Source organism: Nyctereutes procyonoides, unplaced genomic scaffold, assembly GCF_905146905.1.
Source record: "Nyctereutes procyonoides isolate TBG_1078 unplaced genomic scaffold, NYPRO_anot_genome, whole genome shotgun sequence".
Lineage (NCBI taxonomy): Eukaryota > Metazoa > Chordata > Mammalia > Carnivora > Canidae > Nyctereutes > Nyctereutes procyonoides.
The window spans coordinates 33,502,242-33,526,093 of NW_026575048.1; the positions used below are offsets into that span (position 1 = coordinate 33,502,242).

The following is a 23,852-nucleotide window of genomic DNA, read 5'->3' on the forward strand; positions in this document are numbered from 1 at the left end:
TCCCAATGCATGCTGTTGGCCAAACAAATCACTAGCACGAGCCCAGATCCAAGGGAGGGGATTAGACTCCATTTCTTAATAGGGAAGATATCAAAGAATTTGCAGCATCTCCAAGCCACCGCAATGGGGAAAGGGTCAGGGAAGTGATACTTATATCTTCACAAAGATAAAGTTGTGGTGTCAGGAAGGATGAAGAGGGATGGAATTCAGTTAGAGAAGAGTTGAGGGTGCTCTATAAAATGGCCTAAGTCTTAATAAAATCAGTATAACTCATCAGCCTGATGGCCTGGTCTTTCCTGCACTCGACTCTTTAAACAAACATTGATTTTGCATCCACTCTCTTCCAGTCCCTATGCAAGGTTCTGGGGAGATGGTATGAATAAGACATCATTCCTGTATTTAATCCTGTACAATATTACAATGCAATGTCACAAGAGTTTCACAAGAGATGAGGGGACTTGTTAGGTACATGGAGAGATGGACAGGGGAAAGGGCATTCGGGCAGATGAGCAGCATGAACAAAGCTATAGAGTCATGTTGGGGTTGGTGTTTAGGGTCATGCCAGCATGACTAGAATATAGGATATGGTGGCCTTGGCAAGAGAAAAAACAAAAGGGACAACATTCAGACTCATGATGATGCGTGCCAAAGGTTAGGTGGTGTGCATGGGGGCATGTGAGTTCTTTATCTGTGTTTGCCTGGTACCCTTTCACAGAAAGGCACTGAAATGCTGCCTGCCTATCACTTTGTGGGGGCAGAGGAATGGAATCGATGTATTGCCATTCCCAAGTATTTCTTTAAAGTGATTAAAACGGGGAAAAAACTGATCAGCTGGGCACCAGGTATAAGACTAAATAGGATGTGTTTCTGGTTGCAGGCACCCACCGAACGAGCAACTGACTCTGTGCCTCAGGTGCTGAGCCTGAGTTTCATAGTCCTGTCTCAACTGCCCAGCAGTATAAGAAGATAGACAAACACCAGGGCCCACTGCCTCTTCCTGCTGTCTTGCGTCCACAGGAGGCAGAAGAGATAAACCCCAACACTGAGTCTTACTAAGCTTCCCAGGAGGCTATCATGGAGTTCATATGTGACATCTCAAGGCCAAACACTCCTGGGAGATGGGGGAGGGGGGGCCTTATCTTATTCAGCCCAAAATTTCATAGCAGGACCAAGGGTTTGGTCCCAGAAAGCATACAAAATCAGGTGTGGCACAACTCTCAGACTGAGGGCCCCACCAACAAGCTTCCCAGAGCTCAGCAAAGCAGCTGACCCACCGCTAATCCAAATACCAACAACAAACCACATGCTAACCCAAACCCTACCTGACTCTTACCCTCTTTGTTAACACCACAACTGGATTCCAGCCCAAGACTCATCTAGCCCCATGCTGACACTAAATAACTCAAACACTAACTCTACCTCCAATCTATCCTGCACTGCACTCAGCCCTAATTTTGACTACAATTCCAACATCACCCTAGGTCAAAGGAAAGACAGAAAGGAATGGTCTTCAGGGAGAAAACCACACTGCCCCACAATCCAGTGGCTTTGACCGACAGCTGTCTACAATTTGTAACTTGAAAAGTGCCTTGAGAAATTGTCCTTTGGGTTTAAAATCTATAGGAGACTATTGCCATTATTAAAGGATTTAATACGCAGAAATCTATTTGGAAAGAATCAGACCTTGGAAGTCCATAGCTGAGAAATAGAGGCATTTTAGTTATTTCCTCTGCAAACAGCAGACTGGGATGAGAGTTCTTCTACCCCAAAACCTGAGCTGCCAGGAGTCATCAGGAAATGGAATTATCTTCAATTTATAAATGCTGAATAATTGCCAGCTTCTAAGGACAGAGAAGATATATAGAAGAGTCCAAAGGAGAAGATAGATTTTTAAAGAGCATGTCTCATCCTGACTTAATGTCCAGCCTCATTCCCCACCCTGGGAGGCTGGTTAGGGGTACCCAGCCTTGGGTCCCCTGGCGACAGAGCTAAATGTGAGGCAGGGAAAGTGGGATTTCAGAGGATGAGGCCCCAGCTAAGTTCCAGAGCTGTGCTCTGTTGCAAAAGGCCGAGATCAGCCTGGAAATGTGACTCCAACATGGGCTGTCAATCAGGAAAACCAGACAAACGACCAAGGCTGGGACACAGAGCCCAGGGGCAGGATGGCTGAAGCAGAAAAGGCCAGAACAAGAAGCTGCAGGTTGAAGCAGGCCAATTTAGTTGGGGGGGGGGGGGGCAGTCTGAAGAAATTCCAGGATCCAGATGCCAGCACCCCCAAGCAGCTTGGACACCCTAACAGCACAAGTTTGCATGGAAAAGCCAGATTCCTCTTCTAATCACACTTCTTTGGATTAAAAAAAAAAACTTGATAATATTTGACAAGTATGAAAAATTTCTAGAAGCAAACTAAAATTAACTACCACACTTTGCCTGGAGTTACGGTCATTGAAAGGGGCAGGATGTTACTCGCGCTTCATCATTTCAAGAATGTATCCTCTTACCCTCCAGATTTAGTTACTAACATCTAGAAGAACATAAGTCCTGCTCTCTGTCTTTGTCCAAGAGGACAAAACCTCCTGACAAGAAACCACAGCACAGCTGAGGCTGACAGAGGAGCTTCTGTTTTCCCCGCACTGGGAGAGGCGGCTGTGCATTCCAAAACTGCGTGCTGGTCGCCTCCTGGGTGGCAGCCCTGTGTAGGCCACTGGGTCCCAGCAGTGTGAGCAGATACCACTCTTTGTTGGCCCCCAGGCCAGCTTCCCCAGGCTATCACTGACACACACTCGTGTGGATACACTCCCACACTCCCACACTTCAGCATCACACCCGTGCTTGCACACTCACACACATTCGCTGACACACACGATCTCTCACACTGATGTCTTCACTTTACACTCACATCATGCCAACATACACACACCCAAAGACTACACGTTCACATGCACTCTCACACATCCCGTCACTGATGAACACACATTCCACAGTTACTTGCTTTTTCTTTCATACACCCTCGTCCACTGGAGAAAGATCAGTGGGTGGCATTTACCACATAGAATATAATTGACTGTATAATGTCTCTTCTCCACCTCTGCCTCAGCCTGGAAACTTCTTAAGATCACTCCTTCCTGTATAGTGCCTGGCACATTAGGTAGGTGCTCAACAGTGTTCCCTGCATGAACTTTGAATGCCATGATTAAAGACTTTGGTCCAAGGAGCAAGTTGTCATGTCCCCTCTCTCTCAGGCTGAAGTTATAACTGGGGGGGGGGGGGAATCTAAAGGAACTGCTCAGAAAAATGCCAGTTTCTACCACAAGGTCCTCCTTCCAGCTCAGCTCTAGCCTCTGCTCCTCCTGGGGTAGACACAGCACCATGTGAGCCTTCCCAGCTCATCCCACTTGGGACCTAGTGAGAAGAGCAGAGGGGACTTTGTCAGTTCAAGTGCCCACAGGTGACATCACCACAGGTCCAGCTTCAAGGAGCAAGAAACTGTGTTTCTTGGCCCTCTGAAAGTTGATCAATGCCAAGAGACTGACACGTACTCACCAGTTTCACGCAGGACGTTGGATTCATCTTGAGCAGTTGATAAACTCAGAAGAGAGCCTAGACAGGACAGGAAAGGACAAGATGAGACATGGTGGACCCTGGAGCACTCGCTCCAGCATTAGGCAGACAGCTAAAGCACCTGAGGAGAAGCAGACCCATCACTGGGGCTGCCAAAGCCCCACAACCACCTCATCCTCTCTCTTGCTCAGTCGGCTCCAGGCCACACCCAGGGCCCAGACCACACACCAACCTAACAGCACTGTCTCCCTGCCCTTCCCCTGTCACCGTGGCCACACCATACACTGGAGATAGGAGAGTCTGTTACACACACACACACACACACACACACACACACACGCAGCCTGCAGAGTGAAGGCAGGTCCAGGACATGTAGTACCCTTGGCCTGGCAGTGGGGGATCAGGGCTTGGAACTGGGAAGCAGGTGGCCGAAGATAGGCCTAGGGCCATGGGCTCTCTGTGGTCAGAGCTGCAACTCTGACCTCCTCACAGGAGCCTCGGATTTGGAGGAGAGAGGACTCGGGTGTGGGGGGCAGCAAGGAGGGCACCTCTGGTCAGATCTGGCCATCATTGTACATCCCTGATGCAGGGCTGTGTTGTGTGACTCACCCACCCCTCCCAGGGCCTCCAGTGTATAAGCACAGCCCTGGAGAGCAGGCTCCCAAAATCCATGCAGGGGCTCCTGGTCCGGGCACACGGGGACCTGCCCTCCTCCCCACCCACAAATACTGAATCCCCCTTTTTCCTTCTGCAGGGCCAGTGGCAGGCAGAACCTTTGCTCCTTGGTGCTGCTTCCTTCACCACCCAGTCCCTCAAACCTGCTCTCTACCTTGGGACCCATTAGCATTTTTAAGGTTCTCACTCTCATACACATCCTGTCCTGGGATTGTCTCTTCCTTGAGGCATTAGCACCTTCCACTAGCCTTTTATCACCCCAGGCCCGCCTGCCTGGGGTCAGCCTTCAATCCACAAGTGTCTGGGGCAGAGCCAGGAAGCACAATCACACTCCCTTCACAAGTCCATCCCTTTCTGTTGGAGGCATGTCCTGAAGTCCAACCTCCCTCCCCCCACAAGAGGTGTTCCCCTAATCAGTAGGCATCAGTCTGCTCTAATCAACCCCCTGTTTTGACTATTTTAGCAGCAATAAAAAGGCCATAAAGAGAAAGTCAGTGGGCCCTCTAGGAGCATGGATCTCCTTTGCTGTGATATAATGAAAAACACCAAGTGCTTCCTCAGAGCCTGAGTGACAGCCCTGGCAGCAGAGCTATTGGAGGAAGCCTAATTATGCTATAAATTAAAGGACTTTTTTTTTTACCCAACATTATGACCTTTAATAAGATTGTTTTTACAACCGGCTGTCAATAAATCATGCAGGAGCACCAGTAAGAAGCATTCTCTGAGAACTTCTGCGAATTTCATTAGCTGCAGTTTATTTGGTTTTGGCGAGCTATGATGTTTTTTAAATCTCAAATTAAAGGCTCTGAACCATAAAAGCTAATTCAGAAAAGTTCCTGTTTCAGCCTCTGAAAACAAGCTTCCCTAATTGCAGAAATTAGCTGAGATGTGGCCAGGCCAGGAGGTCATTAGCTGAGAAGCAATGACAAGTGGTTGGGACTTCACCAGGCCCGGCAGCCACAAGCCCCACCCGTAGAACCTGAAGGTGTCCATCCCAGGGGACAGCTGGCCCTACAGTGGCCAGCCTTGGGAGGTCCTTGTCCTCAGGGCTGCTGAGCTCAAGAGGGACAGGCCAGCTCACCCACTGGAGCTGGAAGCGCCCCAGCCACCACAGCCGGCATCCTCAGGCCAACAGAGTAGGAATCCACAAAGTCGTTGGATTTTGCCCACTGCTCAAAACTTCTCTCCACCCCAGCTTTCTTGACTTCAGTTCTTGTCCTCCTCAGAACATGAACATTGGCTATATCCATGTCATAATCTTCCTGAAAAATATACAAAGAATAGGATATAAAAGTGGCAAATTCAGGGGCACCTGGGTGGCTCAGGCTGTTGAGTTTGTGATTCTTGGTTTCAGCTCAGGTCCTGATCTCATGGTTGGTGAGATCAAGCCCTGTGTCTGGCTCTGCACTCAGCAGGGAGTCTTCTTGAGATTTTCTCCCCCTGCCCTCCCCCCAGTCATGCACATATGCCCACACCCTCTCTCTCTCAAATAAATAAATAAATCTTTTCTAAAAAGTGGCAAATTCAGAAGCATCATTATGACAAAGGAGTACACAGAGTCAGCAGAGACAAGGCCAACAAGAGCAGAGAAGATGACATGAGATCTACTGCCCACGTCCCAAGAAAGCAGATGAATCTGCTATATGCCACACGCAGCGGGTGCCTAAGTATAGACTGATTATCACCAGGCCTGGGTTTTAAGTTCCAGCCCTGCTATGAATTGTGGAACAGTGGAAGGGGGACAGACCGTGTTCAAATACTTGCTTCAGTACTTGCTAGCCAAGTGACCTTAGGCAGATTACTTCATCTTTCCGGGTCTCAGTTTCCCCATCAGTAAAATGGGGATATTCCAAGTCGTCTCCCCAGAGGGCTGCTGTGAGTGAGAGGAAGCAGAGGCAGAGCTGGTGTCTATCAGCTCTCAATAAACACCAGCTGGCGACAATGGTAGTGAGAGGAAAAGTGGTATTTCCCTCTCTGGGTCTCAGCTTCACATTCCACAAAAAGAGGCTGAAATTAAAGGATTTCTAAGGCCACTTCCATCACTGAACGGAAGTGATCCAAAGAGACATAAACTCGCCTGCGTAAATCCTTCAAAGACTTCCCATTATCCACAGAATGAAGTCTAAGCAACTCGGAAAGAGCCTGCATGGTTGGGTCCCTGCTACTCTCCCAGGTCCCTCTCCTGCCACTTTCTGTCCCAGCCACTAAATAGAACTGATCAACTGTAACACCTGCTACTTCCGCTATCAGAAACCTCGTCACCCAACACTGATGGTTTTGCCCAACCCCCACCCTCACCGAAGTGCGCAGCAAAGACCATGTTCGTTTGTGTTGCCAAATCCCAAAACCATCCTTGGCATATGATATACCTTAAAATATTTGTCAAAGGAACATTCAGAACTAGCATGGAGAGTCAGAATACCTAGAAAAAACGATACCCAGAATAAGTTGTTTTGTAAACAGATACTTGATTTGTGACTAGGAGTTGGGTTTCTCTATTTTAATGAAGTGATTGTACTGAAGATTGTCACAAAATAAAACTTTAATACTTCTTACTGTGGTCTCACTACCTAATGATCATCTCCCTTTTCTCGGAAAGCGAGGAGGGGAGAGGGAGTGAAGATGGGACCTAGCTGGTCAGAAAGGATTGTTTCTGAGAACCAGGAGAAACAGAGGCAAGGCTAACCCCAGGTGGGTTCCATTCTCCACATCCCAAACTCCTTTCCTCCACACTCCCCCACCTGCCCAACTTCCACAGTCCGGGATTCTTTTCTCCTCAGGCAGAAACATCAGTGGTTCTGAAATTTCCGAATGAAAACCATCCGTGAAGTCGTGCGTGGGAAATGAAATGCCAGCACAGGGGCGTCAGTGACTGCGAAGAAATCATGGCATCTACACTCACCTGGGCTTCCTTTGGTCTGCCTCATTAATCAGCTCCCCAGGTCATCGGGGTGTCTCGCCTCAGGCTCACAGGTCTGGTTTTTGTATAATACACATTTCCCCCAGTTTTTATTTCATCTGCTTTTTTCAGGCAGCCTTTCCATTATTCCTGAACATTGAGTTAAAAAAATGTAAATTACAGACGCCTGTGGATTGACGTAATGTGAAAAGAAGGCGGCTGTTTCCCCTCCCTCCAAACAGGGACCATAGTTTTTAAAACTAATAAACCCCCTTAAACCTCATGAAGCCCACTTCAACCTTTTTAAATAGCTATTTTCAGAAAGGAAAAGGAAAAAGAAGCAGCCAGGAAACCTGTCTGGGGCCATGTCTTGGCAGGAGGGAGAATGACCCCAGCCAGGACAGATGGAATCTGTCACCTCTCTCAGGTCCAAGGCGGCTGCCCATGAAGAGCTCTGGGGTGAAGCTTCGAAAGTCCTCAGAGGAGAGACAGATGCAAGCGACAGGAATTTCATGGTACAGAGAGGCTCTGGAGAAGGTGGGAGCAAAGAGATCAAGAGAGACATAGGTGGACCCAGTTTTGACACCCAAGTTGGGATGGTAAGTGGGAGAGCACTTGGTAGGAGCGGAAGGTGAGGAAGCTAGCAGGGAAGCAAAGTCAACAGTGTCCGCCTTCATTGGAAACAGGAACTGAATGTGAAAGAGACCACGGAGGTGGGGATTATGGTCAGAGTAGAGATCTGAAATAACTCTAGGGAGATGACCAAAGCCACGTGTAAAGACAGATCCAACCTGTAATGGCTCCTGTTTTCAACACCCCCAGAGGAGGGTCTCAATCTATAACCACTAGAAATAGAGTCAAGGGTCACTTTCTTTATCCCAGAAGACTCTGGCTATCTATTCGGGCTTTGGGTCCTGTACTGCCTATAGCCCTGAACCAAATGCCTGGCAGAGAAACACACAGAAAGCATCCAGCGACAGTTATAGAATGAATGAATGAATGAGATAAATGAATCAATGAATGAATGAAATGAACATCTTCTAAGCAACTGTAATCATTCTGGGAAGGATTATAAAGGTGCCTCTTTTCCAAGAACACCAAAATTATGCCCCAGAACAAGCCTACCATGTACAATTGCACAGGTACCAGGGGTTCAAATAAAAAATTTTCCTTCTAGAGTGGCTTATCATTCAGAATGCAAAGTTTCTGGTAACAGTTGAGAAGTTTCTCTGTTTTTTCTCTCTCTTCTAGGTTCAACAGGTTGGAATTTTTAAATCTGAGAAGGCAGAAGAAACAGCAAAATTGATTTGGAAGTGTCCCAGAGAGAGACTGGTGTGAGACACTCTGCATTCTCCAGATAGCCCACCCCAGCCTCCTGAAGGATAGTGCCAACTCTTCCAATTTCTGAAGCTGAAACATGTCTTTGGAGTTTCTGGATTTGTGTCTCAGACTCAAGGAGATTCCCAGCAAATCAGCCAGTACTTCACTTCTGTTCTGGTTGGGTTTAAAAGTAGGTTCTCCAGTGCTTCCACCTCCCAACCCATTGAGCAGACTTTAAAAGGTATCTTCTTAGCCTTTCCCTAGCACTCCCAAATCAAAGGGCACTGCTGAGGTCCTCCAGGGGAAATGCTTCTACACCCCAGGTCCCTGGGACTCATGCTTCCTTCTAGGCAGTTGCAATGGAATAGAGGAATCGACAAAGGTGGAGATCATGCGAGCAGCCTCATCTGAAGTCAAGTTGATGTGAATGGGTTGCGAGTTAAAAGGCAAATCAAAGTGTCCTCTAGGATTTGAACTGGACGGGAGAATCACGTGGTTCACCACTGTCGTTCTACTCTGGTTTATAATCCAGGGAGTGGAGGATACATTCTCCTAGAGCTCAAAATCTTGAGCTAAATCTCTTCAAGCTAGAAGTAAAATCACTTTTAAAAAATATATAACTGCTTATCAACTTTATTCACCTCCTATTTAGATGTGAAAAATGCTCCAGAGGGAAGTTTCATGAGCAAAGGCCAGAATTTACTGTGTATTTCCCACAAATAGGGCTCACTGGTTTGTTCTGTGAGAAATAAAACCCAGAGGACCCACCCAGCAGCCTCTCGGGCAAAGAGGAGTCGAAGCCAGATTAAAAAATCCACTTCAGGACTTTTTTATTACTGGAGTGGGTTGGAGAACTGTCAATGGGCAGGAAAATAGCACATCTGGAATGTGGCTCTGTCCCCTTGTTGGCTGGTATAACTCAACATGTACGGCAGATCTTTTTTTTTGGGGGGGTGGGTTGTTGTGTTTTTTTTTTTTTTAAATGGCCAAGATTTATCTGGTTTCTATTCATTTTTTAAGTCCAGGGTGGATATGACTGTTAAATTCTATACGTTTACACTTGCGTAAATTAAAAGCTTTATTTCACTACCGGGGCAGACCTCTTGCTTGTCTTAAAGGTAAAAATGGCAGAATGAAGCACTATGATCCAAGACACTCATGATCCTTCTCACCCAGAAGATACTAAAGGAGAAAGATTTTGTGATTTTCTTCACTAAAGCTATATCCCCTTTGTGCCTTTATAAAATCTGGTTCTGGAAAAGTTGGCGCCAAGATGCTCAAACTGAAAGTAGACTTTTGTATTAATTTAGTCAGTCATGTTCTGACCGTGGCAACAAGAGACTATTATAGGCCCTTTTTGCAGCAAGCAAATTGGTTTGTAAAGTTGATATAGCCATTCTAACTCCTAAAGGGATTTGAGAGGAAAGTGAATGGACCCTTCTGGAGACAGTGGTCTGTTGCTTTTTCGGTCAGGGAGGGGCTGATACCAGTTTTGACCATAAGGGAATGTCTTTTTCATGGAAGTCCACACTTGGCATTTGCTCTTAAGTTAAAAGCAAGAGCAATGTAATAAACGTTTGGTAACAACCCCCCACATACTTAGATTTATTGGCTAGTTAAATCTTTAATGGTTAAAGTTAAAAACCTTTTATTTCAATGGCCTGGGGATTTGCACAGCTGGAAGGTTGCATTTTAATATATTCAAATTGGACTAGAAAAGCCAAAGTGACCGGGACATTGACTGTGTTTCTTGGATACTCCCAAGCTGGTAGTAAGCAGACAATAAGTATGGCTTTGCTGTAGGTCCTCCTACTTCACCCCAAGCCAAGCCCCAAGGGGGAAGAAGAAAGAAGGAGGCCTGCTATAGGGACCAGTTTGGGGGGTTCCCCTCCTACTTTCACCTGTTCTTGTCCTCCACCCAGTTGAGAGATCACGGAGCACTTATTCTCTGGTTCTGCCATCCAAGTGACCCATTTTGGTTGGGTCACACCCTGCCAGTTTTGCTCTTCTGGAAACTCTCTAGTTTGGTGGCCTGGATGGGAAAGTGACGTGCAACAGCAGTGGCAAAAGGGCTGGGGTAACTGAGTTGATGGAGGTTGATAATGTGAGGAAGGGAGAAGGGGGAAAATATACTATCAAGGCATAATGACAGTATAAAGTCTAAGAGGTAAAAGTGATTGCAGTGACAAGAGGTGGCACTAGTGACATTTAACCAGTGGAGGTGATTTCAAATTGCTTTACATGAATTATGTCATAGATGCTTCAGTTTAGCACTATTTTACTCTCCTTTTAGATAGATAAGGAAACTGAGGTATACAGAGATTGTCCAAGATAGGAGCACCTGGCTGGCTCAGTCAGTAGAGTGTGCAACTCTTGATATCAGGGGTTGTAAGTCTGAACCCCACGTTGGATGTAAAGATTATTTAAAAATAAATAAAATCTTAAAAAAAAAAAGGAGGTTGTCCAAGTTCATGTTGATAGAAGGAGATGGAGCCAGGATTCAAACCCTGGCAATTTTACTCATGAGCCTACAGCCCTAATGGAGCCCTCAAAGGGTTAAGGATGGGGATACCCAAGGTCTTGAAAACTAAGGAGCATGAGTGTTAGAGTCACTGGTAAAGCAGAACCAGTAAGGATTATCTCCACTGCTTTCAGGAAACATGAAAATGAAGAAGTCCTCATTCTCACGCACAACTCACAAATGCACACTGCCACTCATCCAGCAGTTCTTACTGTATTGTTAATGCAGAAACACGTTCTGACAAAGATATGTGCTCATCTACTCACTTCTTGGGCACTTGCTGCAGAAACACACAGATATCACGGTACCAATGTTTTCACACAGAGGCACCAACATTCACACTGATATCTTTGGCCACCACATACCCACATTTATGCATGCCAAAGGGTATCCAGATGCAGTTATTCCTGAATGATCCCTTGGGACTCAGCAACATCATTGTCACTCAAATGCCAGACTGTCGTCTATCCTGCTGACAGTGATCCGCCTGGCCCATGGTAGATCCTGAAGGATGAAGGATAAAGCATGGGAATCAGACTGCCAAGAATATACGATGATCCAAAGGCCCCTAGGACAAAGTTAGAAACATATAGGATCATCCACCTAGCATTTCCAATCCCCGTCCTAAAAGCCTTGAGCCCTCATGTAGGGAAGGGTCAGGCCAGCCTTTGCTAGTGACCTTTGCCACGTAGAGTCACCAATAGCTGTCTCAGCATCCAAGATGAAGGCTGCAGGCAGGGGCTGAATCACTCTTCTCAAGTATACTTGACTGCTGGGTCCCAAGAAGAGAAGACTCCTGATGGAAAATGCCAGGCTCCCAGTGAATTTTCTAGTTCTGAAACGCTAATATTTCTCATATGGAGGCTCGCAGACATTCACAGGGTTTTCAATTTCAAGGCCATTTTGGTTTTTTATGGGGTTTGATGTTCTCTGCACAAACATAGGTTTAATAATTGACAGAGTGCCAGGCTGCCCACTTTGGCACTCAGAGGCCTGTGGGGCAGGACAGTGAAGCCACTCAGCTCAGATGGCCCACAAAGCCACCACAGTCTACTGCCTGGCACTGAGAGCTTGCCAATTGCAGGAAGTTGGGAAATAAAAGAAACGTTTCAAATAAAAAGATGTCAATTTAACAGCCAGGGACCTGGAAACAGATGTTCCTCACATAGCCCGAGAGCCGCCCACCCGCCCGCCCATCCGTCCTCCGGGTTTTCAAAGTCACTTCTTGTCAGGTGCCCTGGTTAAGAGGGAGAATTAATGAGCTGTGCTCCATTTTACGGCTGCCGTCTGATGTGGGAGCCGTGTGCGGAGCGCTCTGTGGACAGGCCAGCCCGGCCCCCAGCCCTTCCTCCAGCAGCTCAGCCTGGATCAAAGGGGAGAGCAGCTCAGCTTTTATAGCAAAATGATTAAAACCACGTGGGGCTTGTTTCCTCACACGTGACCTCCCGTCAAAGTGCAGGGGTGGGGGAGCAGAGGAAAGGTGAACCCAGGGGTCTCCAGGCTCAGGGAAGGGTAGGACCCCAGAGGCAGACACCAGAGAAAATAAGCACAGCCGTGTATAAGCATGTGCACACACAAATAATGTCTTTTCCCTGCAAGTTGAAACCTGGCCCCAGAATGAGCAGCCAAGAGACCCAGTTAGCTAGATCACTTAGCATGAAAGATGATAGATTAGATAGATAGATGATGATAGATAGATAGATGATAGATAGATAGACAGATTCCAGGTTATTCAATTATTCCTAATCCTTGCAGAAAGAACAACTGGATTGTACCGACAAAGTAAGTCTCAAATGTCCCTGCTGCATCTCCACAAAGAATTTCTCATCCATCCATAGGCTTTGGCAGTTCCAGGCACCTGAACACCAGAGCTCCCCTGTGGTAGGTAACCTCACTTCTTATGGCCCATTTGGTTCCCCTGCCCTGGTATTCTTGTGTTATCTCCTCCTCTTAAAGAGAGCCAGGACTGGATTTCATCACTTGCTTCTCGCAAGCTGAATGAAGTAGAGATAATGAGATGTCTTCCAAGATCATGTTATTAAAAGACTGTGGCTTCCTTCTCGGGCACACTCTCTCCCCCTGAAGGAAGCCAGCTGTCATGTTGTAAGCTGAGCTAGAAGGGACCCACATGGCAAAGCACTGAGAGAGCCCTCTTGCCAGCAGCCAGAGAGGAGCTGAACCTTGCCAGCAGCCACCAGAGGGAGGTTAGGGGCAGACCCTCTCCACATCAAGTCTTGAGAAAACCGTAACCCCAGTCACCTGACTGTAGCCCTCTGAGAGATGCCTGGCCCACACTAACTATGATGTAATATATGCCTCTTGTGTTAAGCTGCTAAATTTTGGGGTCATTTGTTAGGCAGCCATAGATAACTGTTACACCTACCTTGGCTCCTCCTCCACACCTAAAAATCACAGCTCCCTCAATCTTTTCTCCTCCCTGAGACATTCCTGTGTGACCAGGTATTAATTATAGCAATCTTTATGTGGGCCTTCTACCATCAGCTCCACTGCTGCCTTTAGCTCTCTGAGCTCATCCCAGCCACCCCAGCCTCCTTCCTGGGCCTTGAACCCACCAGATATGCACCCACCTCAGGGCCTCTGCATTTCCCTAGGGCTTGCTTTTCCTCCTCCTCCAAATCTTTGTTCAAACATCACCTTCTCAGCTAGGCTTTTCTCCACTAATCTGCTTAAAAAGGAAATCCCTTCCACACCACCCCCAGGACTCCATACCCTCTTTTCCTGCTTAATTTTTGCCATGGTCTTTACCATAAAGTAGCATACTACATATCTTATTAATTTTATTTCTTGTTTCACCCTGCCTCCCTAGACCAAAGGACAAGGATTTTTACATTTTTGTCTGTTTTGTTCACTGCTTCATTGCTAGAGTCTAGAACCTTGCCCAGCCCATTATAAGCACTCAGTAAGGATTTACTGAATAAGTGAGTGAATGGGGATCTAGTTCTCCCATTTTTCTAAACACCCACAATTATATCCCAAACATGTATTGTCATTAACCCTCATAGCAACTCCACAAGGCTGACATTATTGTTTTTCATTTTACAGAATTTAAAACCTGAGACAAGAATAAACAAATAAATAAATAAATAAACCCTGAGACAAGAGGATGCTGCGTTATTCAAGGTCCTATAGCTAATATGTGGAAGTGCTGGGACTTGAACCTCATACATTCGTTTCTCTACACTTTTTTCATTGCATTGGGTAACTATTTACAGTTAACCAAGTGTTTCCCAAAGCAATGATCTCATCTAACCCTTACAATAACCGTACAAAAAAAAAGGGGGGGGGATTAAAATTATTATCTCCATTTTGACAGAGATGAAATCAAAGCTCAGAGAGGTTAAGGCATTTGCCCTGGTTGACACAGCTGACATAGCAGCAGAGCCAGAATTTCTCTGATTCATTAAAGAGACATTGACTGAGCAGCTCCCAAGCGCCAGACATCAAGGAATAATAGGACAGTGTTCACCCTCAAGCCCTCTTGTTCTTCACTCTCCCCAGTCCTATGTGGCTCCGTGCTGGTCACTACAATAGAGAGAGCACTTACTCAGAGCAAATGTGGATATTTGTAAATGTTAACTTCTATTGGTCAGACATGGCCTGAAGGAGGCTGATCTGAAGGGAAACTGACAAGTGAGCACTGAGATCTTTGGGAAGGGAACCAGAAGAGATTGCCTAGAAGGGGACTTTTCAAGATGGAGCCAGAAGATGCATTAAGGGATCCCTGGGTGGCGCAGCGGTTTGGCGCCTGCCTTTGGCCCAGGGCGCGATCCTGGAGACCCAGGATCAAATCCCACATTGGGCTCCCGGTGCATGGAGCCTGCTTCTCCCTCTGCCTATGTCTCTGCGCCTCTCTCTCTCTCTCTCTCTCTCTCTCTCTCTCTCTCTGTGACTATCATAAATAAATAAAAATTTAAAAAAAAAAGATGTATTAAGCCAGAGAAGGTCAAGGTATCCAAGCTTTTTAAAATCCCCTCTTATCCCTATTCCTCATTCCCATCCCCCCACAGGCAGCCATATTCATATGTTTGGTGAGTATGTACCTTTTGGTCCATGCCTTTGCAAAGTGCTTAGTTTTCTTTTGTGTATAAGTTTTTGTTTGTTTGTTTGTTTGTTTGTTTTACTTAATGCAAATGGTATTATGTTGTACATCTCGCTCTGTTTTTTACATTTCTACTCAGCACTGTTTCAAAGATCCATAGGTGTTATGGAGTGTACATCTAATCCATGGCTCCCAACCATGAAGTAATACTCCATGGTATATAGCTACCACATCTTACCATCCACCCCACAAGGATGACCCCCACCACTTCAAGGCTGTCATTCACATCCCTGCCACAGCCTTCCTGGCTCCGTGTGAGTGGACTGCTTGCACATAGGGTATAAATGTCTTCATTCAGTACTGCCTGCTTGCTGTCCTTATACACTCCTACCAGCAGAGCATGCACACTCTTCTACCTCATACCCCTCCCAACACGTGATGTCATCCAACCTTCCAATTTCTACCAGTCCAATAGCTATCAAGTTGATATCTCATTATTTCTTTAATTTGCATTTCTCTGATTATTAATGAGTTCAAGCAACTCTTCCTTTGCTTGTTAGCCTTTTAGGTTCTCTTGAGTGAGCTAATTGGATTTACATGGAAGAGGGAAGATTAGTCCACAAAACTGACCTGGATTCCTAGAAAAGGGGGAAGGGTTGCAAGGTCTCCAGGCATAGGAACCACAGGTGCTCAGGCAACACTTCCAAATGGAAAAGGCTTCCAGGTGAACAATATGGGCCTCAGCTATGGGATTTTCCTTGAAAACTATCTTTTATTTCCCCCAAAACACAGAACAGAATATGGAAAACAGGATGACACAGAAGGGGAGAATGGAGTCAGCCAGGAAGATAGAAGCTGAATTCAATCAGTCAAAGTCCTGGAAACTTAAATTGGATTCTATTAAAAGAAACTTCTGTACTTCTAAAGCCACAATTAAGAGACTAGAGAGGCAATCCACAATGTGAGAGAAGGTTTTTTTCAGGATAAATATATGACAAAGGACTCAAATCCAGAATATATAAAGAACTTCTACAAACCAATAAGAAAATGACAAATTATTCAATAGAAATATGGGCAAAGACTTGAACAAGCTCTTCACAAAAAAGGCTATACAAATGACCAACAACCATATGAAAATGTGTTCCAACTTCTTTAGTAATCAGAAGTACAAACATGAACCATCAATTTGAGGTATCACTACACACCCACTAGAGTGACTAAAATGAAAAAGACAGGCAAACTAAGTGTTGGATGGAACATAAATTGGCACTTCCTCTTTGGGAAATCAGTCAACAGTATCTTCTAAAGTTGCTCTGTGGGCATCCATATACCCTTTAACCCAACAATTCCATAGGCATATAACCAACAGAAATGCATTACCAAAATCCATGCACAATAGTGCTCACAGCATCACTATTCATAACATACAAAAACTAGAAACTACCCAATGACCCATCAACAATTGAATGGATAAATAACTGTGGTATATTCACACAATGAAATAATCCACAGCGACAAAAATGAAGAAGAAACTGGAGCATCTGGGTGGCATAGTTGGTTAAGTGTCTGACTCTTGATTTTGGCTCTGGTCATGATCTCAGAGTCCTAAGATAGAGCCTCATGTCCCCACAACTGGCTCGGTGCTCAGCATGGAGTTTGAGACTCTCTCTCCTTCTGCCCCTCCTCCCATTTGTATGCACATACACTCTTTCTCTCTCAAAATAAATAAATAAAATCTTTTTTAAAAAATGAAAATACTACTACTTTACATAACAGTATAGATAAATTTTGCAAACATGATGTTCAGTTGGGAAGTAGCCAGATACAAAGGAATACGTTATATTTATTTGTATATGTTTATATAAAGTACAAAAACAGATGGAATTAATCTATGGCGAAGTCCAGATAGTGATTATCCTTGAGTAGGGATCAACTGGGAAGGGTTATGGCCCATGAGTCTCCAGGAGTGGAGTGGAGTAAATGTTCTTTTTTTTTTTATCAGAGTGCTGGTTACATGGATGGGTTCACTCTGAGAAATTTCATCAAGATATATTCTTATGATTTGTGTTCTTTTCTGTATATATGTTATGCTTTGATGAAAAGTTCAAAAAACCTTTCATGGGTACCTATTGCCTTGCCCCAACCCCATGTGGACCAATGAGGGTAAGAGACACTGGAAGGGGGAATGGGCAACAGGCTATGGAGTCATCACGCACATACAAGATCAGATGCACGCCATGCCTTGCTTTGTGAGCAGAGTGTAAATGAGTACTTAGCCAACCCATGCCTCATGAGATTTCAAAAGAAAACAAGATAGGAGGGTCCTAAATGTGGGTAAAGCCTTACCAAGACCAAGCGCTTTTGTGTATTTTATCCCACTTCCGCCCCTCTGCAGCTGAGTGAACTGAGATCCCTAAAGGCAACATGACTTGCCTGAGACCATACTGCTAGTAAATCCCAGAGCTGGATCTTGTCCTGCTGTCTCCTGGCTCAAGTATCCTTCTCTCAGGCCACACTGCCAGCTTTATCTGAGGTGGAACAATCAGGGGAGGCTCCCTGAGGGAGGAACAAATTATACTGATGTTGGAGGATGGAGGTGATTCATGAGAGCAGACAATGGAGGAAGCCAGTGCATGTGCTATAGCAGGCAAATGCCAGGACCAGGAGCATGCCACTTTCTCAGGAACTCAGCTTCCTACAGAGGAGCTGCCATAGGTACTCTTGGGAGACAGACAGAAAGATTGGCCAAGGAAGTGCAGCCAATTGCCCCAGCCCTCACTCTCTTGCCCCTTCTAGAAAGCCCTAGGAGTCTCTCCTCCCAACGGCTCTCTGTGCCCCCAGATTTATTTTGCTTTCTTTCGCTAAATCAAACTTTATCAGACAGTTTTACTATCAGCCGTTAAACCAAAATGTGTTTGTGCAACAGTAAACACCTTGTTACTGCAGGGAAGGATTACATAAACAACAGTGGAGACGAGGCCTGACTCACTGTACCCAGGAGCCCATGGCCCTCAGCAGGAATGGAGGCGGGCAAACAGGAGGGCACGTCAGGGGCACCTCAGAGCCTGAGGGCAAGGGGAAGGGCCCACATTCTGGCCCGGGGCATCTGCTTTCATCAGAATGGAATGGCTGGCAACCATCTCTCTAGTCAGAAGCCGACACACATCTAGAGATCCCAGAAGGGTATACAGACCCTCATCCAAGCCCTGGGGCAGTGAACAGACAGGGAGGAATGGCAGAGATGCTAGGCAGGGGGTGGTCTGGATTAGAATCTTGTGAGATAGGGCAGCCGGGGGGCTGGGTAGGGGTGGGAACAGACGAAGGCTGGAAGGAGTCAAGAGGAGTGAGGCAGAGGGCATGTTGAGAAGGCAAGAGGGTAAGGAAGAACAGGGCAGTGGGGCTGCGTGCTAGGGCCTGAGCCATTGGCCAAGGAGTAGAGAGATCGGGGCCTCTTTTGGGGTGATGGGGGCATAGAGGTTTATACCAGCCTAGGCTGAGTGGCAGACAGAGACACTGGGGTATGTGCCCAGAAGCAGGGACCAGTGGGCAGAGTAAGCCAGCAAGGCAATCCTCTCTGGGGCTGCCTGAAGCCTTCTTCCTCCCTCCTCTCATCCACACCCAAGACACTCTCTTCGTGGCTGCTTGCAGAGCCAGAGTCATGCAACAGAAGCCATCTAAGGGACCTTAAGCCCAGATCTCAGGAGGCTCCCAGTGCTGGATGGAACATGGGATGAACAAATGGTTTCCATTTTTTGACCCTTCGGGGCACCAGGCACAACACTTGGAGCCCAGGTCTCTCTAATGCCAAAGCCTGCGCTCTTCTTATGTGAATATGTGCTGAGAAGAGGGTCTGGAGGAAGGGGTAGCATCACTGGGGGTGGGGGGGGGGGAAGAGGTGGCACACACACCAAAGGGTTTGCCTGGGATACAACGCATGCAGAGGCCCCTACTGAAGAAAAGAGAAGTCATCAGCCCCACTCATATCCCAGAGCAGTGGGGTGCTCCTGGGCTTCGCATGACACTGAACTCCTTCCTTGGAGACTAGGATGTGTCCTTGAGAGCTTGAGAGCTCTGGAAGCCCCTGGCCACTCCAGGCTGAGAGTCCTAAGGCACCAGCCCCAGCTTCCTGAAGTCCTGGCCCGAGGCATTTTAATGTTAGAGGCTGTTTTGCCCACTTCCCTCCAAGGTCCAGATCCCAAGCATCCCTTCACCCCTTTCCTTTGCCTCCTATCCTACCACCCCATCCCCCTGCCCCCTACCACACATTGACCCATCAGCCAGGCCACAATCCTGGAGGCTGAGGCCACACACAAAGGTCTAACGGCCTGAGGCTGGTGTGACTCCAGAGCATTGGATCACTGGGGCTACAAGTCTCCGAGTCATTGCGGTCTTTCTGCTCAGGTCCTGAGTACATACAGGCCACTGACTTCACTGACAGTCTTGTCCCATCTGAGGGGATCAGGGAATCCCAGGAAACCTGGATCCTGGAATCTGGACCCATGTCTAGGGGCCACATATCTCAGGACTCCATTTAGCAGAATCACAAGGTAAGATTCAACAAGATGGGCCCAACGTCCCACACTTAGTTTAATGCCCTATTATCACTATCCTGAAGTTCTTAATGTTTTGCTTTTAATTTTTTTTTTAACAAGGAGCTCTAAATTTTTATTTTGCACTAGGCTCTGCAAATTTTATAGCTGGTCTCACCCAGCAGCACTGGCCTGGACCTGCTGTTTGGGTTCCCTGGGCCGAATCCAGATGTAGGAAGCCTGGTGTGGGCAGGAGCCCCCCAAGCTGGACACCACTAGCCTGGAAAATAAATCAGGGCTGGCCCAGGGAAGGGCACAGTTCTGTGGAACCCTGGCATCTGGGACTCTGAGGACAGCGGGAGAAGAGGGAAGAGTTTGTCATTTAGGGAAGAAGGTGAAAGAGAAGAAAAAAGGGCTTCCAGAAGCTGCTGCCAGGGGATCCATGTAAGCAAAATAATCAGAGGTTTGGGAGCTCATGTCCAGGGGTCCTGGAACCACAGTAGCACGGCCAGCTGCAGGCACAGAGTTCAAGGCAGCACATCAGCGAGGTGAGGCACTTGGGCTGATAGTCAGGGTTCAAATCCTACTCTCCCAGTCAGTAGGTGGGATCTTGCTACTCGCAAGCTTGGTTTCCTCATTTGTAAAATAAAAATAAGACCTAGTGAGCAGAGTGAAAGTTAGAGACAATGTAAGAATGGAACAATTTCTCAAATGCCTGCCCCGTATCAGCATTTGTAATAGACGCGTCATATCCCCTGGGAAGCCTGTCAGTGTCAACCTGTGAGGTGAATGTTAAGGCTTAGAGAGCAGACTGTGCCCAAGGTGACCGAGCAGGTGAGAAGGAGCTGAGGTCTGAAGCCAGTGCTGTGGCACTCTGAGCCTGGTGGGCGCCACCACGCCTCCCTGTCAGGCAATACGGTGCTGAGCCGGGGGAGTGGGAGTGGGAGCTGTCAGTGAGAAAAGTCGTCCAAGAGAAGATGACATAAAGGAGGTTCTTCCATGAACTATCATTTAAAGTCCCTCTTTTGGGAAGAAAAAAAATCCTTTTTCTAAAAGGAAAAGTATAATTAGAGATCATCCATGCTGTCTCCATGGAGCCTGCCCCACCTCCCCACCATCCGCCACCCTGTCTGAGACAGAATTGAATGGAGGCCGCCATCATGTCTGCAGTGAAGGATGCGGGGAGGCCTGCCAGGGACCCAGTCTCTCCCATAATCCCATTACACTTACTGCCTTTTTTCCTAATGCTTTATGGAAGTATGATTTACATAGTGGAAGTGCAAAAATTGTTAAGTATGGGGGCTCCTGGATGGCTTGGGGGTTGAGCATCTGCCTTTGGCTCATCTTGTGATCCCAGGGTCCTGGGATGGAGACTCACATGGGGCTCCCCACCAGAGAGCCTGCTTCTCCCTCTGTCTATGTCTTTGCCTCTCTCTGTGTCTCTCATGAATAAATAAAATCTTTTAAAAAATTTTGTTAAGTATGTAGTTTGATGAATTTGCACAAGTCAAACATACCCAGGTAAAAAAATATCAAGAAACAACATTCCCAGCATCCCAGAAACTCCTCTGCTGTTCCTCTAGAATAACTAACTGCCCCCCTCCATGCTCCAAAGGCTAACATCCAACACCACTGGTTAGTTTTACCTATTTTAAAACTTTATATAAATGGAATCAAACAGCCTTCGTGCTGTCTGGCCTTTTTGCTCAATGTTATGTTTGTGAGTCATCTATTTTTTTCCATGCACATGATTGCAGTTCATTCATTCACATTGCTGTATAGTATTCTTAGGTATTAATATGCCACACTGCCTCTTTTTTTTTTTTTTTAGATTTTATTTATTTATTCATGAGAGACACACAGAGAGAAGCAGAGACATAGGCAGAGGGAAAAGCAGGCTCCATGCAGGGAGCCCGATGTGGGACTCAATTCCTGGACCCTGGATCATGCCCTGAACCAAAGACAGAGGCTTAACCACTGAGCCACCCCCACCCAGGTGTCCCGATTTTTTTTTTTAAGATTTTATTTATTTGAGAGAGAGAAAAAGAGAGCATGAGTAGGGGGTGGGGTGAGGAAAGAAGTCTGCTCCCTGAGCAGGGAGCCTGATGCAGGGCTGATCCCAGAACCCTGGGATCATGACCTGAGCTAAAGGCAGATGCTTAACAGACTGAGCCACCCAGGCTCCGCCCACCCCTACAGGTTTTTAATGTCTTGTGATTCTCAGTGACAAAAGGTCAGGCTTTCCAAAAACCCTCTGTAAAAAGTAAGGTTATCTTTCATTACTGATTAATTTTTTTAAAGATTTTATTCATCCACTCGTGACAGAGAGAGAGTGAGGGAGAAACATAGAGGGAGAAGAAGGCTCCATACAAGGAGCCTGACGTGGGACTCCATCTGGGGACTTGGGATCACACCCTGAGCCCAAGGCAGACCTCAACCAACTGAGCCACCCAGGTGTCCCCTGTTTATTTTTTTTAAACAAGGGTGGTGAAGATTTCTCCATAGTTAAAGCCTCACCACTCAGCTTATGTCATCTTTTCACCTCCAATAGGAGTCCTAGAGAAATAATCATCTAAAAAGTTATTTGGAACAAACATATGGGTGAATTCTAGGGACATCCCATTGAATCTTCTCTTAGAAACAATTACATTTTGAATAAAATGTTGAGATTCATGTTAGTAAATTATTTTTTTTGAGAGAGGTGGATAAAAGAGCACGATAACCGAAAAGTTTTACATGAAATGTCTCTCACACAGAAGGGCTGGGCAGACCCTTGCAGTTGGCAAATGCTTTTCATTTTTTTCCCAAAATTGGGAGACACAAATGTGACTTAAATAGCTAAAACAATTTTCCTCTCTTCTATTGCAGCTATGAGACGAGGGGGAGAAAATGACATACATAAATGCAGTAAATTAGTCATTTCCCTTGCCATGAATTTCTCCATAAAGCTCTCAGTTGCCATAAATGAAAGAACTTATATTACTGAAAATGCCTGAGAACTCTATTTGGCCCTAAAATATCACTGAAATTGTAATGGCTACCCCAGATCTTTTATTATCTTATTTTATTTTATTTTATTTTATTTTATTTTATTTTATTTTACTTCATTCTGTTCTATTCTATTTTTTACTAACTTTTCACTACAGGGCCTAACATTTTCAATTATGCTAGAGGGCTTCACTGAGAATGCTGAAAACAATGAGGAATATTTGAAGATGAGGCTGGACCCAGAGGCTCAGATGACACAGGACTATAAGTTAGACAAGTTCAGATGTTCAGTTAGGACTGTGGACCAACTTCAACATTCAAAAAAAAGAAAGAAAAAAAATATTTTCAAAATACATTTTCAACTTCTTCAAGTGAGTTTATTAGGCAAAAATACCTTTTCCCCTCATTTTTTAAATTAGTGTGGTCTTTCGAGCGTAAATTCAGTCCTCTGAAAGCTTGCCACAGGAAGAGCCTAAGCCACTTTTTAATTTTCTTTATTTAATTAAAAATAATATCCAAGATGTGATCACTGAGGGAAACTGGGTAAAAAGTACATCAGGCCTTGTGCATTTTTCTGCAACTTCCTGTGAATCTATAATTATTTCAAAAATGAAGATCGAACAAATAATAATAGTATTAAAATAGTGAATAACCCTGTTGACTGAGAGTTTGATTGGTGTAACCCTGCCTTCAGGCATCATCTGAGTGCTCACAGGACATTTTGAAGCCATCGTGCTGGAAACCCTTTCTTTCCACAAGTTTGTTATCATTCCAGTGGGTAATATAGAAATATAGTCTCCAAAAAAATGACTCCAAATTACAGACATTTGCAGCCATTCAAAACTTAGAGTTCGTAAAATGTCTGCTTTCCTCCTATTTGAAAACTTCTCTGTGGGGAAAAGATCCTTTTGGAAGCTTTTCTCCCCAAAAGTGATTACACTGAAAGCCCTGGTCTTGTTCTACATTCTGTGTGCATTGTTGGTTCCATTTACAGCTGGGAATAGATATTTTTTTCTTTCATAACTATGTTTATAGCACAAGTATGGAGTTTTGTTAACAAATGTTCACTTAGGCGGTCTGAGTTTGCAACTGATAGGGAAAAAATTCTAAATATTGAAAATTTGCTAAAAATTGTGAAAAAACAGTGCCATTTTTTTTTGGGGGGGGAGCCATTGGCAGGGGACAGCCAGGAGATTCCCCTTAGAATCCCTCATTCATTTAGCCCCACAGTGTAAGATTCTCAAGTGCCATCCACATGATAGCTGCTGGACCTGCTGCCAGGAGTAGCATTTAGGTTAA

At 45.8% G+C, this 23,852-nt stretch overlaps 1 long non-coding RNA gene across 1 annotated transcript; it reads right to left on the minus strand.

Annotated features, from left to right (window-relative positions):
• Positions 1-2,914: 2,914 nt before the first annotated feature.
• Positions 2,915-5,487, minus strand: LOC129510758 (uncharacterized). Its single transcript, XR_008664687.1, has 3 exons — positions 5,318-5,487; positions 3,544-3,600; positions 2,915-3,402 (listed from the first exon to the last, which is right to left on the minus strand). It is a non-coding gene; the product is annotated as an uncharacterized LOC129510758 (long non-coding RNA).
• Positions 5,488-23,852: the final 18,365 nt, after the last annotated feature.